The 21,201-nt window shown below is 34.1% G+C and overlaps 1 pseudogene across 1 annotated transcript; it reads left to right on the top strand.

Annotated features, from left to right (window-relative positions):
- Window positions 1-7,238: 7,238 nt before the first annotated feature.
- LOC145620966 (DNA-directed RNA polymerase I subunit 1-like) lies at window positions 7,239-18,288 on the top strand (annotated as a pseudogene). Its single transcript, XR_014108326.1, has 20 exons — window positions 7,239-7,420; window positions 7,716-7,875; window positions 8,216-8,476; window positions 9,107-9,280; window positions 9,432-9,605; window positions 10,283-10,445; window positions 10,806-10,996; window positions 11,101-11,364; window positions 11,442-11,530; window positions 11,625-11,772; window positions 11,900-12,107; window positions 12,231-12,689; window positions 12,819-12,960; window positions 13,736-13,938; window positions 14,360-14,562; window positions 15,075-15,273; window positions 15,364-15,650; window positions 16,200-16,340; window positions 16,788-17,484; window positions 17,703-18,288. The product of XR_014108326.1 is annotated as a DNA-directed RNA polymerase I subunit 1-like (transcript).
- The last annotated feature ends 2,913 nt before the right edge of the window (window positions 18,289-21,201 follow it).

The raw sequence follows: 21,201 nt of genomic DNA, 5'->3' as shown, positions 1-21,201 counted from the left end.
TGACTTTTGAAAGTTTTTATATGACTTCAAGTTTATTTTAAATTAAATATAGGAACTGTTGTTGAATTTGCTACTTTTCAATCAATCTAAAAACGCAACTACTCAAGGAAAAGATCAAAAGGTTTATTTGCACAAGTTGTTAACATGATATCTAAGTTTTTAGGCATTATATCATCTCCCATTCTCCCATAACTTTAGCCTTTGTCTAACTTTAGCCTTTGTTGAAGATGTTTAATCGAGAGAGTTTTGGAACAAATTTAACATACTTTTAACCGGTTCAAAACTTCAAACCCCTAAAGGAAGTGTTTGGTTGAGCAAAAGCTTTTGTGTATCCATGATTCAACAAATCCTTACAAATTTATTCTCTTTATATACAAAGTATATATATATATATATATATATATATATATATATATATATATATATATTTTTTTTTTTTAAAAAAAAGTCCATATTCCATAAAATTTACTAAATATAAAGTTTATTTATTCAACAAAGGTCAAAACAATGAGAGTAAAAAGACTTCTAGCTTGAAAATCGTAAAAATCGAAAAAGTAAAATTTTATTTTATGTGACATTACATTATCAATATGAAATTAAACATGCTTGAAAATTGGACTAAGTTGTGGTTAAACAACAACACTGTGTCTTGTCACCATAAGGAACACAAAGAGAAAGGTCGGGGAGGTATCCTTTTCCTTCACACGGAGCCCTGCAATCATCTTTTGTTTTGCATGGAATGCCTATAAAATCACAGTCTGAACTAGAATCATTGATTCTTATTGGGATTCCTGCATCACATTTTAAGAAAGATTAGAACATAAATAAATACTATCGTTTATACTAAGGGGGTACGTTGCTAAATATAGCAATAGTATAATTAATATTATGCGTGTAGTGTCTAACAATGTGAATAGATGTGATAACGAGTTTTCATGATGCAAACACAATTAAGTACTATAGAAATATAGCTTATGTCCTACCAAAAAAAATAAAAATAAAAAAATATATAGCTTACGCACTTGCTGCCTGAATAAAGAAGATGAATGACAACGCAAACAAAAGAGTGAAGACAATCTTTGAGGTGCAAATATATTTTGGTGCCATTTTGAGTTTTGCTACTTTATCCTTTAAAAGTTTTGTGGAAATGGATTAACAAGATCTATTATTTATATAATGTCTAGCTTAGTGCTTACCAATGCAAAATCGTGAAGGATGTGTTGCAATCTCCATGATTAGAGCAAATCATATCATTATAGAAGAAAAAATAATTAATTGCAATTTAATTAATGTGAGGAATATTACAATTTTTTAAATTCCAATTTAAGACGATTATACATTGTATATACGTAGTATCAATAATTACATTATCCAAGATATTTGGTTAGTAAAAATTAATAATGTACCTTGTAGGAAATGATTATAAAGACATATGATAAGCATGATTTCACGATGATGATCAATTATCATATTCAATTACCTAAATAAGTTGTTAGAGCTTGTTCTCATACGTTGAAATTCAGTTTAGTTCAGCTCCTAATTTCTTTCTCTTATAAAATATTCAGTTTACTTCAGTTCAGTTCAACTCAGTTCAATCAATGAGATGCCCTAAGGCTTGAATTGACATATTTGATTATTTGACAATATGTCAATTATTCTATATTCCTCTATAGTTAAATCTCAAATTCACACAAAGAAAATTTGATTGACCGGTAACAGATAGCAAAGGCTTACTTGTTCGGCGTGGTTAAATCTAGGTTTGGTTGAATGAGCTAGACACGGTGAGGTTGTAGAGTTTGGGCTAGATTGAGTTGTGGTGTGGGTGATTATTGGGCTTGAATGGCTTAAATGAGTCTGGGTAATCAATCATTACGTACGAAATAATAAGAATTTAAATGTGAAACTGAAAATACCATTATTGTGAGGATTCAAACAATGATCTAACCAATTTTTTGCTTTAATTATGCAAAAATATCTTTATAAATGATAAAGAATTATCTCTAATTAATTAAGTAAACTTTTATTTTAGGTACTTTTTCGTGTTAGACCTAGGGTGTTTTCTATTCACCTGATTTTTACTTATTTGAACTTATTAACCCTTATTAGAACTTATTTTAGTAATAAATTAAATTTGGTAGTCCTGATTAACTCTTTATCACAACTTATCTGAACTTATTTTTCCTGAACTTATCTTATATGAACTTATTAACCCTGAAATAAGTGAAAATAAGGTGAACAGAACAGAGCCCTATGGTCTGTTCTCATACTGAATTGAGCTGAACTGAATATTTAGAAACTGAACTGAACTAAAAATAAACTGAATAGAACATGCCTTTGCTAAAGAAAAACCTTACCAAATTATTTTTCCTCAACTTTTTTCATAATATTATTTAAATTTTCAAAAATAACCAATAAGATTTAGTCCGGTCTTTATATTTGTTTTTCCGATCAAGTGCGTGCTAGCTTAATCGGTCCGGTCTCTATTTCTTAAATTTTCATTACCCGACACATAAGAGGTCACAACCCAAACCTTTCACATTGGGTCATTGGTAGTTCACCCTTGAGACCTAGCTTGATCGCCTTCTTACTATTGCTTCTGCTATGAATAGAAGATAATCACCAATCTAAAATAATTAAATAAATAAATAAAGGCACACTTGAATCCCTGAAACTAGTGAAAATTTAGATACTACTCGTACTAGTTTAGAAGCCATTGTAGGTGACTCCTTCGGGCAAAGTATTTCTAAACTCCTTAATACGCTTTTTTGTAGATTTTCTAATTTGTTCAGGCCCCCAGAATTTACAACAAAATACATCTTTCAGCATGATGGAATTCTCGACTACATAGGTAGCAAACTCGATGTCAATTGGTAGTCCTAGAATGCCAATGTGCTCTAATGTCTTCAAGCTTTTTAGAGGACGCCCTTTGTGTTTGACTATATCTCTCCTAAACTCAGTATTCATGCTATATAATATGGAGAACTGCAATGCAATATGGGAAAAACCACAATCATCATTAAGCAAAACACTCCACAAATGGTTATACAAATATATAGGGCCGGAATCTGGTGAGAATGAGTCTTTATGTGCAAGAGAACTCTTTTGTGAGAATTGTTGCAATGACAATGAGTAAGCAACATGCCAACATTTGAACAAATAATGTGCTCATTTATCAAAGGATAATTTGCCAATTACTAACGCAAGTTAATACCACTTTGTAAATTACTACTGCAAATTTTTTAAGATGCTGCGATTATTACCAAACCCCCATTAAACCACGTCATTAAACTCAACGTTTTTTCCAGATACATTCACATATTTAAGACACAAAGATCTTAAGAATGTCATATTACCAAGCAGAGCAAGAGATGTTATACGACAGTCAAGAGGCCAAATATAACAGTCAATCAAGGAAATACTTCTGTTGTAGAATGGTGTCAAGTCCAATTCAAGGTGTTTGACTTGTTTTGAGAATCCAAAAATCACCCATTTATCGATATCAGATTCTAATCTGACATCCAAGTCGAAAATCACCCTTAGCTCAGGACCAAGATGAGCTCCCACCACACGGTCAACCCACCTCGTAATTTATAAGTGAGCTTATATTATACTTCATATATCAAAATTATCGAACCTGATCTTTGTTCGGGAAGTAACAGTTTATCTTTGATTGTAGAGTAGGGATCAACTTTGAAGAACAAGACAGGTAAACAACGCCACAAGTTATACCATGTGATGTGCGTGATACTACGCTAGTTTTTCCGGCTTCATTGTTAAAAGAGACATGATTGTCATCAAAACATCATGTGGCAACTGACTCAATCGATCATTCTCAGCAATGATGAACTCACCCCCTTTTGTTTCGGAACACTGAAGTAATGAATTATCATGGATATAACGCGAATTTGAGTATATTTGTTGTTTCGGCAAAAAATGAGCTAACCGGGCCTTGGAGGGGTGCCTGAGGACCTCGAATTTGGGCCTTGAATGGACCTGCAAAATAAACCCCGAGCCCCGGGAGTTGACCCCGGGGCGGAGCCTCCGACGCCCAAGTTAGTAGCCAAACAATGCATATTTTGAGAAGAGTTTAGGGGAGAGAGTGGAGGAGTATGATCATCTTAGATGATAAGAGTGACCTCCTTTTACCTTATGCCCTTTGAGGGGTATTTATATGAGTACATGAGTGGGTTTGTGAGCCCTAAAAGTACATATGTGGGCTGTTGAAGGCCATATTGATGCATTTGACTTATTTGGGGCCTTTTAGACTTTTTTTATGCCCTTTGGGCTCATATGGGTAGAATTACCCAAGACTAAAATGGGTATGACCATTTTAGGACCCAAACATTTGTAATGGACAAAAATGAATAATACACCTACCTTATGCTTGCAAGATTTTAAGGCAGGCTCCATATCGATCACAAAATACAAACTACAATGTTACCTGTTATTAAATCCAAGTAACCCAAGTTACCCAACACTAATACTTGATTAAATCCAAATATCACTCACAAAAAAAATAGCAATTTTAACAAGCAAATTTTGATTCAATTATCAAATTAGGCTCGTAATTTTGATATTCAATTATTATCTTACCTCAAAAGTGCGCTACAATGGGAAATTGAGACAGAGAGAACGGAAGAGAGGGGGAGCCGGAGGACAAATTCAAGGCATTTTTATTTTGTCAATATATTATGGGCCTTGACAAGGTAAATTGAGTCCGAATATGAAGTAGAATTTTATCTGGCCCTTTTATTATTATACTACTAATATTTATACTCAAGTCACTTTATTTCATAAATATAAAACAATATTCTTCTTAAAAAAAATATTTGACTATTAAAATTAGTCAAACTTCAAAATAAAATTAATTACAAATAAACTTAAAATCTAGACTACATAATCATCTATTATTCCCTCTAGGATTTCTCCGGATTTTCTGGTTCCCTCTAAGAAGAAAGAAAATATCCCTCTCTAATGTCTTTTGAAGTTTTGATGGCTTGAAAGACTAGTAGCAAACAAACCTCTATCTTTAATCTCGGATATCTCAAAGTAAATTTGATTGACTAGTAGCGCAAAGGCTTATTTGTTAGGCTTAGTTATATATAAGGTTTGGTTAAATGAAATGGGCTTGGTGGGTTGTTGAGTATGTTGGGCTAGATTGAGTTGTGGAAAAAATAGTAAGTAAGTAGCTAAATTTTTTTAAAAAATAGAATTATTTTTCTTTTTTTTTTGCCCAACAAATATGCTATTAGTAAGAAGATTTCTAATGATATTATTACTTTCTGTTCAAAAAAAAAAAAAAAAAAAAAAAGGATTTCTAATAGTATCGTCACTACCGTGTGTTAGATGGCTATTATTTAATGATATTATTATTTCCCGTTCAAAAAAAAAAAAGATTTCTAATAGTATCGTGTGTTATAAACTATGAATCTATTATTTAAAATATACATTAGGTTTTTTTTTTCTCTTTTCTTTTCTTCAAATTGTTACAAAATGATCTACGTATAACTTTATAACTAGTGAGTAGTCCGGGCGTTGCCCCAGACTGCTACTATTGTAGTGCTGCAGACGTGCAATCAATAAATTTTATTAACGACTTTTTACTACTGAAATTGTCATTGTACGTCTTTGAGTATTTTTTTTAATTGAACCGTGGCTTGTAGTACGTATGCATTTATATAAGGTTTTTTTTTTTTTTTTTTTTTTTTTTTACATATGAATGACATAGTTGATGATTGGCTAACATGGTTAAGTAGTCACCTTTGTTATAAAAGATTGAGGGTTCGAACTTGCTTATCCTTACAATTACCACATTTATAATTTATAACAATTGGTGAATGACATTTGCTTAAAAAAGTAAAAAAATAAAGGCCTTGTTTGGTAGTAAGCTTATTGGGGGTATAGCTTATTCCACTAAATAAGCTCTTTTTGAAAAAGCTCATTTTAGGAGCTTTTTCAATTAGCTTATTCATGAATTATTGTGAAATGACACTTATAACCTCATTTAATTTAAAATCCTATCTAAACTACCTACCCCACAATTAGCTTATTGGTCATTTCACATACTCAATCACCTTTAAGCTATCAGCTATTTACCAAACACTTTTATATAATCAGTTAATACAATAAGTTAGTCAAATCAATTAATAGAATCAGCTAGTCAAAATTAGCTAACTCAATCAGGTTCAACTTTCAGCTTTCTCCCAAACAGGGCCAAAATAAAAGGATTTTTCTCCCCCTAAACTCGCCGGAAAATCGGCTGACACTCCACCTTAACCACCTAAATCGACTGACCGGTACTCTACCTCGCCATCTAACCCACCCCTGACATACACCCTCCCTTTCCCTTAATCCCCGCTGCATCTACCTTCTTTCTCGAAACCCCAACCACCCGACAATGCTTCTCCTTCCTTCCCCCACCTAAAACAACCCCTAACTCCCTTTCCCACACCCCGAAATGACGAGGGAGGGTCGTTTCAAGGCGGGGGAAAGGAATTGTTGGCTGTTTTGTGGTGGTTTAATGGAGGAATAAGGGCAGTCGTCGGTTTTCTGGGTTGGCTTGCGTCACGTTGTTGTGTTCATGGAGTGTTAAGGAAGGAAGGAGGGCGAGGGGGAAAAGGCGGGGGCTCACCGACAGGAAGAATTGTCTGGGCGAGGGTGGGCAGTCGAATGCAGGTGATGATGACGTGCACTGATGGGCTAGGTTGTGGTAGTGGGAGGGGTTACTTGGTTATTTTTTTTAATTAATTCTTAATTAAGTTTTAATTATTTTATTTTCTGACTTTTTTATTTTTATTTTATTAAAGTGCTAGACCAATTAGAACAAGACACATGTTAAATTAATAACGTCACTTAGCGTTCGTTAACGAAAACGACCGTCAATAACTTTGGGGCATACTTTAAAAGCATGATACACCTTATAAATTCAATAACTTTGGGGCATACTTTAGAAAAATCCTAAAATAAAAAACAAAAGTGAATATTTCGCGATCAACTCCTATAATCACTAAAACTTTTTTTTTTTTCTTTCTTTCTTCTTCTTATAAATAGAGTGATTTCACGAGAGGAGAGAGAATTTTTGGTTCAATTCTCTATAATCTTGAAGATGAATGGAACAGAGGTATAATCAATTTGAGCAACTGATATCCTCAAAAAAAAAAAAAAAAAAAAAAAATTGAGCAACTGATTTAGTCTATAATTCTATGTTTTTGTTTTGAAAAATTAATTTGTTCTTGTGATTGAATTTATAGGTAGCAACAGAATGTGTGAAGGAAGTCGAATTCGGGTTAATGACGGATGAAGAAGCAAAGAAGCTTAGCGTTCTTTATATTACGAACCCGAATATGCTTGACACTGTTGGCCGGCCTCTCCCTGGTGGCCTCTTTGATCCTCTTTTGGGTCCGATGAATGATTATACTCTGTATGTCATTTTATTTTATTTTATTTCGACGTACGAGTATTTTAATTACAATATTACATTGAAAATTGTGCAAAAAGCGACAAATAATGATTATTATAATGCTGTGGCACGGGCAAATTCGATTAATTCTAATACGGGCAAATTTGATGGACCAAAAAAAATCGTGAGGGTTGAGATTTGGTTACGGAGTATAATTAATTAAGGGGGTGGCATTATGTTTGTTGATTGTTTTGTTTGATTGTTAGAATGTGCATATTGTTTGTTTTAAGACATTGTTGTTTTATTTTATGTACAGTTGCAAAAAGTGTGGTCTTCGTGACCATTTTTGCCCAGGACATTTTGGTCACATTGATCTTGTGTCACCGGTTTACCACCCTTTATTGTTCGATAGGCTCATACGTGTTGTACAGAACACTTGTTTGATTTGTTACCGATTCAAGGCATCACAAGAGGAGGTAATATACTATTTCGTCGTGGCAAATAATATAATGAACCTAGTTAGGGCCTGTTCATATTTACTTATTTTCAGGTTCAGTTCAATTCAGCTCCAATCAGTTCAGTTCAGCTCTTAATTTCCCTCTCTCATAAAATATTCATTTCAGCTTAGTTCAGTTTAGTTCAGTTCAGCTCAGCTCCAATCAGTTCAGCTCAGCTCAGCTCAGTTCAGTAAATATGAACAGGCCCTTAGTCCTTGTTAAGCTCCTTGTTGATTTCTTGCTTGTATATATGATTTTTTAGACGTATGTATCATGCCTAAATGAATGTTGGTTGGTACGGTTTTTAAAATGCTTGCAGGTTGAAATGTGCATCTCTAAGTTGAACCTTATAATCAAGGGTGATGTTTCTGGTGCTAGAGAGTTACATGATGATGGTCGTGTTTTAAGTAATGATCACGAGGACAGTGATAATAGGGGTGATGATGTTTGGACCTCTTTTCAGCTTTCTGAAACACTATCAGTCTTGGATAATTTCATGATGAAGAAAAGGACCAAGTGTAGTCATTGTGATGTCAAGAGTCCTCCCATTACTAAACCAACCTTTGGTTTGATTCACATGGTAAATATATATACTAACAAGCTGCAAATTTCGATTACTTTTCCCTTTTGGTTGAGTTAGTCGTATGTGTGTAATGACTACTTTGTGTTTATTTGAAAATACTTTATTTGGTTATTCTGCTATCTATATATTGAGATGAACGAGATTGATTCTGAAAACTTAGTCAAATACAGTTGTAATTTAAGGATTGCTTTGTCTTCCCTACTCCTTTTGATTGGGTATTATACTGGTGTATGGAGGAGTTCATGGAGTCTAACTTATGAGTTGCAGGGAATACTCGGAATCTATCCTGGAGTTATAAGGATGCATTTACATTAACACAGTAGTTAATGATAATTTTAAATTGTAAATGTATTCTATCAAAATATTGAACATGGATTTATTAGTTGTGTGTTTCTTCTGCCAACATGATTTTGTTTTTCATTCTGTTCACTGTATTGAGTTTCGGTGGTGAACTGGGATTATAAATATTGCTGCTAGAAACCAGATAAATGTTTACAGAACATTTTTGTTGAGACTAAATGAGGAAAATTTTCTCTCAATGTTTAATCATTGACTAACTGATTATATAAACTATTAATATGATTTCTTTCTTTCTAAGTTGATATGTATATAATTACTCTTTTTTAGGGTGGCTGGAGTGATGACAACACAAAGGCAAATATTATCAGAGGGCATAAGTTGGATGAACATATGGATGAAGGAGATGTTGAAGGTCCATCAAACAAGCGGAGGAAAATAAATGATGATGTGCTGTTAAAATATATGAAGTGGAAAAAACCACGTTCTCTATTGCCAACAGAAGTATGTTATTTCTCCTTTTCAGATCATATATCAAGGATAGTTCAAACTGTAGCTCAAGCTTTTCTAGTTTTATGTATGCTCTTGATTCTTTAGCAAGAGGTATTGAATAAATACTAACATGGACATGATGCAATTAACTTGATACTTGCAGGTCAGAGGGATAGTAGAGCGTCTTTGGGAAAATGAGGCTCGGTTATGCTCATTCATTTTTGATATTCGGCTACTTCACAATACATCTCAGAAGAAATCAGCTTTTACGTTGTTCTTCTTAAAAACTATTCTTGTGCCTCCTACGAAGTTTCGTAATGCTTCGAAAGGTGTACTAGTAAGTTTCAACTATATTCTCTCTTGTACACCCCAACTAACCTGGGAAGATTTCGCTGCTTGTTTATTGTGATTTATGAAGGTGATTATCTTTTATCAAGCTTGTTAAGCTGGCTAACTATTTGTCTTTGTGCCTTTTTTTTTTTTTCAAAAATACAATAAAAGAAATTTTTTTTGATAATTGACACTAGACTACTAGAGAGAAAGCATGAATTATCAGGTCAATTTTTAAAGTAGTTTATTACGGATCATGAAGTTTAAAGTATACTCTAGTATCATAGAGTAATTCTGTAGTGATAATTCCCTTTTTATTTTGTGATATAATTCATGTAATAATGGCTAATATGGTATAAGAAAACTATGAGAACTAATTCTAGGTTTTTTTGGGATGTGGAAGTGCTTGGACTTGGGGAGAGCATCAAGGACATTAGTATGATTCATTTTAGAGGCAAGGATTTGTTAGATGAGGACCTTGAGATAATAATTCCTTTTGTTAGATGCAAGTTATGAACTTTGTTTTATGACTGCAAACTTTTGGTTTTGGCTACAAGTTTACAACTGGTATAATAGCGATTCTGCCTTTCATTGTTACTGCTGATGACTTTTTGGTTGTATTGCTGTATTACATCTTTATAATGCACACTCACATTTACAGGGTTATGATTGTTGTTCTTTTAGGTTACGGAGCATCCTCAAACTGTTCTGTTGGGCAAGATTTTGGATGCTAATGTGTCCTTGGCTAATGCTTATGAGCAGCATGCTGAGATTGATGTTATTCTTAGTAGGTGGATGAATCTTCAACAATATATAAATGTTTATTTTAACAACAAGCGTGCAGCAGGTGAGTCTGCATCATTGTTTATTCATCAATCATCACCTTCTTGTCCATGATATTCATATTATGACCTTGTTCAAACATGTGATAGAGATTCATCTTGCGTTACGTCTTGTTATAATTCTATTCATAGTTTCAGTAACTCTAACAAGTGTAGATGTTGTTTTGATTAGTATCCTAATATCACACAGATTTTCTCCTGAATATGCCGGTTATTGGCTGCTTTAGATAAATTTATCTTGTCTTTGTTTGGATAAATTTGCTGAAACTGATCATGTGTGACTATGTCTTGTCTTGTTCATAGAATGACAAGTTGCTGCCTAAATAAAGCTTCTTTGATCACCCTTAATTTATCCACATTGTCAGGTCTAGCACAAAGAAATAAGACTTCTGGAATATGTCAAATGCTGGATAAAAAGGAAGGCATATTCCGGCACAAGATGCTTGGGAAAACAGTTAATTATGCTTGTCGTTCTGTAATATCACCTGATCCTTATTTAGCTACCAATGAGATTGGTATTCCTCTTGTTTTTGCATTAAAGTTGACCTATCCAGAGGTGAGATTGATCTCTTTGAAATTAAGCTTTTGCAACCTTGGAAGAGAGTTAATATTGGACAATAAGGTTGTGGTTTCAATTGAAGTTTTATGTTGTCAATGCAGAGAGTGACACCATGGAATTTGACAAAGTTAAAGGATGCCATTCTCAACGGGCCTGAGATTCACCCTGGTGCCACACACTATGCTGATAAAGTATCAAATTATAAACTATCATGCAGTAGGAAATCGCGGGTAGCTTTCGCAAAAAAATTATCATCTTCAAGAGGAGTCACAACACAATCGGGGAAGACTTTTAGTAATAACTATGAAGAGAAGGTTGTACAGCGTCACCTGCGTAATGGGGACATAGTTCTGGTAAATCGCCAGGTATGACTGTATGAAGAGATAATAAATTACTTCTGTCTAATGCTTTTTTAGTCCCTGATACATTTTTTAAATTACAGCCAACTCTCCATAAACCAAGTATGATTGCACTTACTGTTCGTGTCTTGCCTGAAGAGAGGACTCTTCGTTTTCATTATGCTAACTGCGAGTATGTTTTTCTTCCTACAATGATTCTTTGGTATATAATTCTGCTAGATTTTTGATGCTTAACTTGTCACTACTTGGTGGTTGTTTTGATTCAGCTCCTTCAATGCTGATTTTGACGGTGATGAAATTAATGTTCACTTTCCACAAGATGAGATCTCCCGGGCTGAAGCTTACAATATTGTCAATGCTGATAACCAGTATATTGTTCCTACTCGTGGTGATCCTAAAAGAGGCTTAATTCAGGTTTTAATCTTTAATATTAACTGAGGGTCAATAACTCAATATGATTGAATTTTTCCTGCCTATATCCCACTATCTTTTTTTCCCTATTTGTTTTTAATGTTTCTCATGTATCTGTACTTGTAAATAGGATAACATTGTAGGTGCTGTGCTTCTCACAAAGAGGGATACATTTCTTACCTTGGAAGAATTTAATCAACTTATTTGTATGTCCGGTGTGTGTTCTTTTGGCGTCCCCTCTCTCAGGCCAGAAATTATCTGTTTTGGATTCAGAAAATGTGGTACAGGCTTATCCACCGGTTATAATTAGACCAAAGAGGCTTTGGACAGGGAAGCAGGTTCGAATGAATGCTTGTCTATAACGCTGTATCAATCATTTGTATATCTTAGGTGTTAGAAATCTTATCTTTTAACCTTCTCAATGGACTTAGCTTTGACATTCTTTAATCACTCCTGTACAGGTCATAACTGCAATCTTAAATCAAATCACAACAGGATACTTACCGTTTACTGCTCAAAAGCGTGCAAAAATTGCACGAGAGTATTTTGGGATGGATGAATCTAAGAAGAATGGTGAAAGTCTTAAAGCAACTGATGAGGTTTCTCGAAAATTTAAAAAGATTCGGAAATCTAAGAAGATGAATGTTGGAAGTTTAACAAAAAGCAGTGAAAAAGAGTGTTGGACGTTCAGAAAAAAACATTTCGAAACTGGTTTGGAAAGAAGGATGTCTGGGTATTCTAGTCACAGCATTGATGAAGATGTTGTGTTTGTTTACAAAAATGAACTAATTCAAGGGGTTATTGACAAGGAGCAGTTTGGAAAGTATGGATTAATTCACACAGTGCAGGAGATGTATGGGTCTAAAGCTGCAGGACACTTGCTTACTGCATTATGTCGTGTTTTGATTGCTTTTCTACAGGTGGCCTCCTGCTTTCTTATTGATTTTTTTTCCACTTATTGTGGAATGATTTGTTTATGATTTGATATTGCAATTGCAACGTTGCATGTGACTTGCATTAATATTTTTTTTGCTCATGCTATGCTTTAGATGATGCATGGTTTTACTTGCGGAGTTCATGATCTCCTAGTACAACCTTGTGACAACCAAAGGAAAAAGTTGCTTGATGCTTGCCTTAACTGTGGCAACGATGTTCACCAACAATTTATTGGGCGTGAGAAAGAACATTTAGGTATGTAATATAGTTCTTCACTGTAGAATTTTTGCCTTCATTAACTTTAAGAAGAGTTAATATCGCATTATGTCTTAAGTCTCTTAATCTCTGTCACTTAAGGATTTATCATGATTTTATCTGCAAAAATTTGTTCATGATAGCAATTTTCTTTCGACCAACTCTTTTACCACTTAATGTGAGTGGGGTACTGGGGCATACCATGATTTTAATGAATGATGTTGCTCCTTTCATCCAAAAGTTTAATTTGGGTCACCAGATTGACCATTCTCATGTCTAAGTTCCTTAAAACAACTATGCTCCATTGTTTGATACTCTATTTCATTGGGATAACTTCTTTGCTAACACAAAACTACTAGGGGTAGAGGCTCTCCTAGTTCACCTATTTTTCTACCTTGGTTTCACTTAAGTCTTGAAACCATCCTATTAAAGCCTCAAATTTCCAATTGTGAAAGGCTTTCAAAGCTCAAAACAAATCACAACACAATAAAAATATTCTTGGAACAAGGTATTGTGTTTTGACTTTATAATTTGACCTTGGTATCACATACTACCTCTTTTTCTTTTTTTTTTTGATAAATTGCTATGTATCTTTAGTCTCACTTGTCAATGTATAACATGCATTACATGGAGGAGTTTCCAAGGCTTTCCTTTATTAGACTTGAAAGCTATGTGCGGCTTCTTGTTATTGTGTCTTAATTCATAATTTTGTATTGCAATTTACTTGTTAATTGTTCTAAAATTTAGCTTTGTCCTTTTCTTTCCGTCCTTTTAGACTCTTTGGAGATGCAAGTTGGAATAGAGAAAGCAATTCGGGCTAATGGAGAATCTGCAATAATGCTACTTGATGGGATGATGAGAAGTAAGCTTAATACATTGAGCTCAGCTGTCACTAAGCTATTTCCTGAAGGTCTAGTTAAGCCTTTTCGGAGAAACGCTCTTTCTCTTATGACACTCTCTGGAGCTAAAGGTGGCAGTGTAAGTTTTTGACTCTAACTGGCTTGTTGCTTTATTGCTCTTCATGTCTGAACATATTAGTTCGTGGTCCAATGACTCCAATAGTCCAATCAAAATGATCAGATTTATATTTTGAATGGTCACACATAAATGGTAATTATGTCAACAAGCTAAAGCATATAATTGCTTTACAAATACAAGCTTAAAAAAGTAGCATAATTAAATAATTATGATCAAAATAACATGCATTTGAGTGATTTGACATTGTTTATTTTGACAGATTAATGCTTTGATGTTTATTTCTAACAATACCACCTTATTTTTTCTCATTCGACTAGTGACTCCTATATTCTCTAAGTTTGCTGGTTTGTACACTTGCTACAGCTGGGCTGCAATCTCATGTGATCCTCACTGGTATTCATTTTCTTTTTACATTTGGCAGTTCAATTTCCAACAAATTTCTCTCTTGCTGGGTCAACAAGAGCTGGAAGGGAAGCGTGTACCTCGGATGGTCTCTGGAAAGACATTACCATGTTTTGCCCCTTGGGACAGTTCAGTTCGAGCTGGAGGATTTATTAGTGATCGTTATCTCACTGGTCTCCGCCCCCAAGAGTTTTATTTCCACTGCATGGCTGGTCGCGAAGGGTATACTTTGTCAATTGTTTTTCTCAGACATTTAATTTCTGCCCCCAAAATGTCTCATGTAGAACTTTTATCTATGCCTTAAATAGCAGTGACAATCCACCTAAATGGAAAGTAGCTAGCTGAGATAACTTTGCACGTGTTTTAAGATTTGAAGCTCATAATACGCTCTTAATCACACTGTCTGGACTCTGGAATGACTAATTCCAGACCAGTGTTTTTTAAGGGGGGAAAGAAACCTAGTTAGGAACTTAGGATCATCATCTTTCCTATATTTTAAGGAATTATTAATATACTGAATTCGAAGTAGCTTTGCCTTCAGATTCTTGTAATTTGCTAGGAAGGTGGGCTTAGTTTTCCCCTTTCCTGTTTTAGGTAGCCCCATTATTTAAGTTTTATGTACGAAATTTTCTTTTACATGTAATACGGAATCAGGGGTTTGAGGTGAAGGTGTTAGTTAAGAATAACTTGATGTTTAGTTTTTTTTGATTCATGTGCTGTCTTTTTGTTTATAGATTAGTCGATACAGCTGTCAAAACATCTCGCAGTGGATACCTGCAAAGGTGCTTGATTAAAAATCTGGAGTGCCTCAGTGTTAATTATGACTACACAGTTCGTGATGGAGATGGGTCCATCATCCAGTTTCGCTATGGAGAAGATGGGGTTGATGTTCATAAGATGAGCTATATTCGACAGTTTGAAGCATTAGCATTGGTTGGGATGCCTTAACCTACAAATGTTTTAGGGTTCCTTTCAAATTCTATGTAAGACTTACTATATTTTGATTTTGAATTTTCCTTCCAGAATCAACAACTGATCGCTAGCAAAAATCCTGTTGGTGAAAATGATGATGAATGCTTTTCCAAGTATGTTGTAGAAGACAATGAAGTTCCAAATCAACTTGCTAAGGAAGCTGAAGAATTCTTAAAAAATCATGCAGCAGCATTGAATTCTCGACATACACACCCCAAGGATTGTTTGAACTTTCTGAAATTGGTTAAGAACAAATACTACATGAGTCTTGCTCATCCAGGGGAGCCTGTTGGAATCATTGCCGCACAGTCCATTGGGGAACCTTCCACCCAAATGACGTAGGTCTTCATTCTCCCTCCTAGTTTGTGTAAATATTAAGTTTTTTTGGTTATCAGCAGCAGGAAAACTTTTAAGTGAGGATTAAAAAAGTTGTGGCTAGTTGGTTCTTCTAACATGCAGTAAGTGCAGCAGTTAGCCAGTTAGTATGATGTGATTTCTGTATAATATTGCTTTATACAAGAGAAGGTGGAACATTCTCTGTTTTAAGCTCCTCCACGCGTTATGCCTATTGTCTTTCAGAATACTTAGACTAGATGTCCTGAAATTGGATTTTGCTCAAGTCATGTTCTTACAAGCTGTTAGATGCTTTTTTTTTTTTTTTTTTTTTTTTTTACTGCACCAACCTCTCATCTGTACAATCATATTTTAATGCTTTTCTCATATTTCTTCATTAATTCATTTTTTTTTTCTTGTTACCCGAGAGAATAGCTAAAAAATGAAGTTTATTCATAGCATGTTATTGCCAGATTGCAAGTGGTATCCACTTTCGCTCAGGAACCCTTTAATTTATGCACTCTATTTTTGGTTTCGTGATTATGAATTTTCAGATTGAATACATTCCATCATGCTGGTCGAGGAGAGATGAATGTGACGCTGGGAATTCCACGTCTGTCAGAGATTTTAAAGGATGCGTCAAAGACCATTAAGACTCCTACTATGACATGCCCTTTGCTAAAATGCAAGGCAATGTGAGTTCTGTTTTTCTTTCTCGCACTTTGATCAAATCTCATTATGTGTAATTAGAGACAGACAGATTATCTGTGCCGAATTGTTTGAACCTAAAGTTTTCAACTGCCAACAAATAAAAGGAGAAATCAGAAAGGAAGGTGAATGTGGAATGGTACAAGAACTTTTGTGCATATGGCAATTAATTGTTACATGTGGAGTTGGATTTTCTTGGGGAAAAACAATGATTTTCCTAGTATTAGGATCTATGAAGGTCTACATACGAGTCTGCTTATCACATTTGTTTGTAATTGTCGGAATGGAGAATTGTTTGCTGTTCTTTCGAGTTTCTGCCACATGCAATGATGCAAAGTTCTACTTTTCTCAGTGCCTATAATGTTGCAATATCTATGGTTATTATATTTTTCATTTCACGAATTTCTGCTGATTTATATGCTGTACATTTGCAGGGATGATGCAGAGCAGCTTGCTGCAAAGTTAAAGAGGATTTCGGTTGCTGACTTGATAGAAAACATGGAAGTTAGTGTTCTTCCATTTTCCATTAAGGAACATGAAATCTGCAGTATTTACAAGCTGAAATTAAAGCTTTATGATCCTGAACTTTATCCTCGTCACACTGATGTAACTTTAGAAGACTGTCAAAATACCCTGCTAAATGAGTATTTGAAGAAAATGGAAGCGGGAATATCAAGTCATTTGCATTTGCTTTCAAGGATAAGTGGTATTAAATTGGAATCCCAAGCCCAAACGGTAGGTTCAGATGAGATGGACGAAGATGGCTCTGAGTGTGAGTCACAAACAAAAGAAGATAGTGATAGTGAAGAAGAGGATGATCCTTTCAGTTCAAAGGCTCGGAAAAAGAAAGGGCGATCTAAAGATGAGGTGGACTATGAGGATGACGACTCTGAAGAGGAAGTTGAGGAGGAGGTAGAACTGAACGAGGATGAAATTGTGAAAGAAAGTGTGGAGCAAGAAGAACTAAAAGCCTCCTCTGACCCGGATTCACTGCAGCCGCAAAAGGAAAAATCAGAAGCTGAACAAAGAAAAACATCAGCTAAAGATAGAGCAATACATGTTGCTTGTGATGGACTGTTTTTCGAAGTCCATTTTAAGTTAACCAATGAACCGCATATATTGCTAACACAGGTATGTTGGTAATGCAAAAATTCGTATTTGTTTCTGTTGGTTTTCATCATCTTGTAGACTATTTATGTTTGTGCTTATGTGACCGCTGTTTGAACATACCTACACTTTAAACTATACCTTCATGACTGGCATTAGAGAAACTTCATTGATTTTATGTGATGAAGAAGTATGTCTTAGATATCATTAAGTTATATTTTCTCACTCGAGGTTTTGTGCAGATTGCTCAGAAGACAGCTGAGAAAGTTTATGTCAAGAACCCTGGCAAGATCGAGCATTGTAAAGCTGTGGAGCTTCATTTGGATGACTCAGGAAATGGAGGGTTCTCAATGCTTAAAAAAAGTGAAAATTCTCGTCCTGCTCTTCAGACTGCAGGTGTGGATTTTACTACCTTTTGGAATCTGCAAGATGAGCTTGATCTCAAGTTCATTATGTCCAATGACATACATGCGATGCTTGATACTTACGGGGTTGAAGCAGCAAGAGCTACCATTATAGCAGAAATATTTTCAGTGTTTGGCCACTATGGAGTTACAGTGGACATGCGGCACTTGACCTTAATTGCTGATTACATGACACATACGGGCAAGTATAGGCCATTGAACAGATTTGGGAGCTTAGCCGAATCGATATCTCCATTGAGCAAGATGGCCTTTGAGACTCCCTCTAAGTTCATCACTCAAGCAGCTTCTGGAGAAGTTGACAACTTGCAAACTCCTACTGCAAGGAATTGTCTTGGTTTACCTGCTAAAATTGGCACTGGATGTTTCGACTTGTACTGTAATTTAGATGTGTGATATATTTAAAACGTGGATTATAGAACTCTAATAGATGATATAAATAATAAATTTAGCATAATACTTATCTAATTTTTTTTATATGGCAATAAGTAAATTTGTTAATGTAGAAAAACCCCTAACAAATCCACTACATCTGGTTATATGCTTATACCCGGTACCTATGTTGGCTATGTAGTATGACTGTATGAGTGTGACTTAGAAGTGTCAATTTGGGTGTTCGGGTTACATTCGATGAAATCAATTTCAGCCGGATCTATTTTAAACACGAGTAATGATAAATTATTGTGTTTATACAATGCAAGTCGAAATCTGAATAACTGAATTGTATATTTTTCAGGTCGATTTCGAATCAAGTTGGGTTGGGTGTGGTTTTAACACCTCTAGTGTATGAGTGCCATATACTCATATACCATGTCGTTACAAGTATGGTGACCTATTGAAGTACCTATTCCTAAATCACGTAGGTTTACAATGCCAGCCTTATATCAAGGAAATTAAATTACATAAAGAAGATAAAACAAGAGCTATAGAAATTATTATGAGTCTTTAATACCCTTTGGAGTCATGTGACAAGCTTTTAGTTGGTGTTTGGTACTATCAGTAGAAATTTAACTCTAAGTTATGAATCTTTAACTTACTTTTGCTATGAAATTTTGTGCGACCAAAAGATAACACAAGTATAATTGTTCGTATAAGAATCGATACTAGGTGTAATGACATTCGAGATCATGCTAGCTTGTTCTGCAAATTGGCATGTTTATAATACTACCTCCGTACGTATAATTATTTGCAACGATTAGACATTTTTCCTCTCTACTTCGAATGTATGAGTTAATGGAGGATTGTATATGCTTAGGAACCGAGCCTATTTAGCATGCAAATTATAGAGTAATGCATGAGTTAATTGTTGATCGATGTGATATATGCAAATAACTTTTGAATGTATAAATTAATTACTAATGTGATAAAGTACAAATCATATGTTTGGTTGACTAAGTGCAAATTAAAGTAATGCTAGTAAAATCATCAAATATTTTATGTATAAAATATTAAGAGATAGTGATTATAGTTTGAGCAAGAAGTAAAATATTCAAATTCGACTCCTCTAATATTATAGAATCATAGTGATTAGTTTTCGGTCAAGACTCGCTACTGATAAGAGGTAAAAGAATCATACACTTGGAGGTGAAAAAAAGGTGTAAGAAACTAAGAATCATATCTTCCTAGGTAAAAGTAATCAAATTCCCCTAAATTATAAAAATAAATGTGGTTGCCTTATTATCTTTTATAGAATCGAATGTAAAAGGTAAAAAACAGATCAGAATCATAAGATTGATCTCTTGTAAGGAAATTACCAGTCTAAACAAAGAAATAAATAAAAAACATATATACTTGGAATTAATAAAAGAAATTACCAGCCTAAACATGTCAAGAGATATATAAAACTATATACATAAATGTTAATTAAAGGAGAATATTATGGGATTAATTTACTGGGTATGTTAATTTCTCCTTAATTATGGAACTAAATAAGATAATATATGGGAATAAAATGATTTATTATTAAATCAACAATATTTTTGTAGTATAAAAAGGCCTTAAGTTTATAACATTTAGCCATAATCAAATACTTTGTAGTCTTTACAAGGCTGAGTAAAATATTGCTCTCGACACAAATTACTTTCATAATACAAATTCTTCTCAAAATTCAAGATGAAATCATCCCAATTCATCTGTGTCATGCTGGTCGTACTACTCATTGCTAGTTCCTATGGTATATCTTTTAATTTTATTTTTTTTACAAAAAAAAAAAAAAATGCTAGTATTGTCTTATTGATGGATTGATCATTTAATTTGACTCTTTTCTAATTGTTTTATTTATTTATTTAATAGTTGTCCCCTATTTATGTTAACATGCAAATAATTAAAGTATTTTTCACTAATTTATTTATTTTAAGGGATAGTATTGATAATTTAAGATTTATTCCCCATAAAAACATCATTTTATGGGTATATAAAATGAATATGTTTAAACCATGTCAATTGAGAATGTTACTCTGTATGATGAATTACCTAGCCCGTTGATATCATTCAGATATGCTACATACGTTAAAATTTGTTGGTACATTATTAATAATAAATTGTGTTGTAAATTAGGAATTGATGATAAAAAGACGTGTAATAAATTGTGTTGTAATGCAAAAACAGGTGGTACATTGGCAGGAAGAGTACAAGGGTCAGCGGAAATAGATGGCATGAATGAGAATGACGCGGAGTGTGACAATATAGGTGCATGTACTCCCGATCTTTGTAATTCACATTGCCACTCTCGTCGGGGTACTTCTGGACAATGCCAAACCGATCCCACCAAGAAAGTTGTTGTTTGTTGTTGTTCTTAATTTTATCGTCTTAATTACACTCAATTCAATAATTCAAGTAATGATAATAATTTTTTGATATTATTTTTATCATTTCGTACATACATTTTCCTCGAATTTAGAAAATTCGTTCATAAACTAATAATAGAGTAACCAATACGTACTACCTAAAAAAACAAACAAACAAACAAACTTAAATACACTATTGACGATGTTACATACGCACAATAATATAAATTACGGTGAGGTTGGAGGAAGAGTTCCTTGCAAAAACGAAGAGAAGACCATCAAGGCTCTTTGAGGCTGGTAAGCAGGCACTTGATGCCCCGCCTCTCGTACTGTTAACATAGTTAATCCTTCATATTCGACCACATATCCAGCAACCTATATATACATAAAAAGTACAAAGTAATTTACAAGTAATACGTATATAACAATGTGGTCTATAATTATTTTAGAGTTGGGTATACCTCATTGTTGCAATACCATGCCTGCCATTGTGTTCTAATTGGAAGGTTGAGTGTTTCTATTGCAGTCTTCGT

The sequence above is a fragment of the Chenopodium album genome, chromosome 3 (genome assembly GCF_948465745.1).
Source record: "Chenopodium album chromosome 3, dcCheAlbu1.1, whole genome shotgun sequence".
NCBI classification, from domain to species: Eukaryota; Viridiplantae; Streptophyta; class Magnoliopsida; order Caryophyllales; family Amaranthaceae; genus Chenopodium; species Chenopodium album.
Note: the sequence above shows the minus strand (reverse complement) of the source record. Positions and strands in the feature narration are given on the sequence as shown.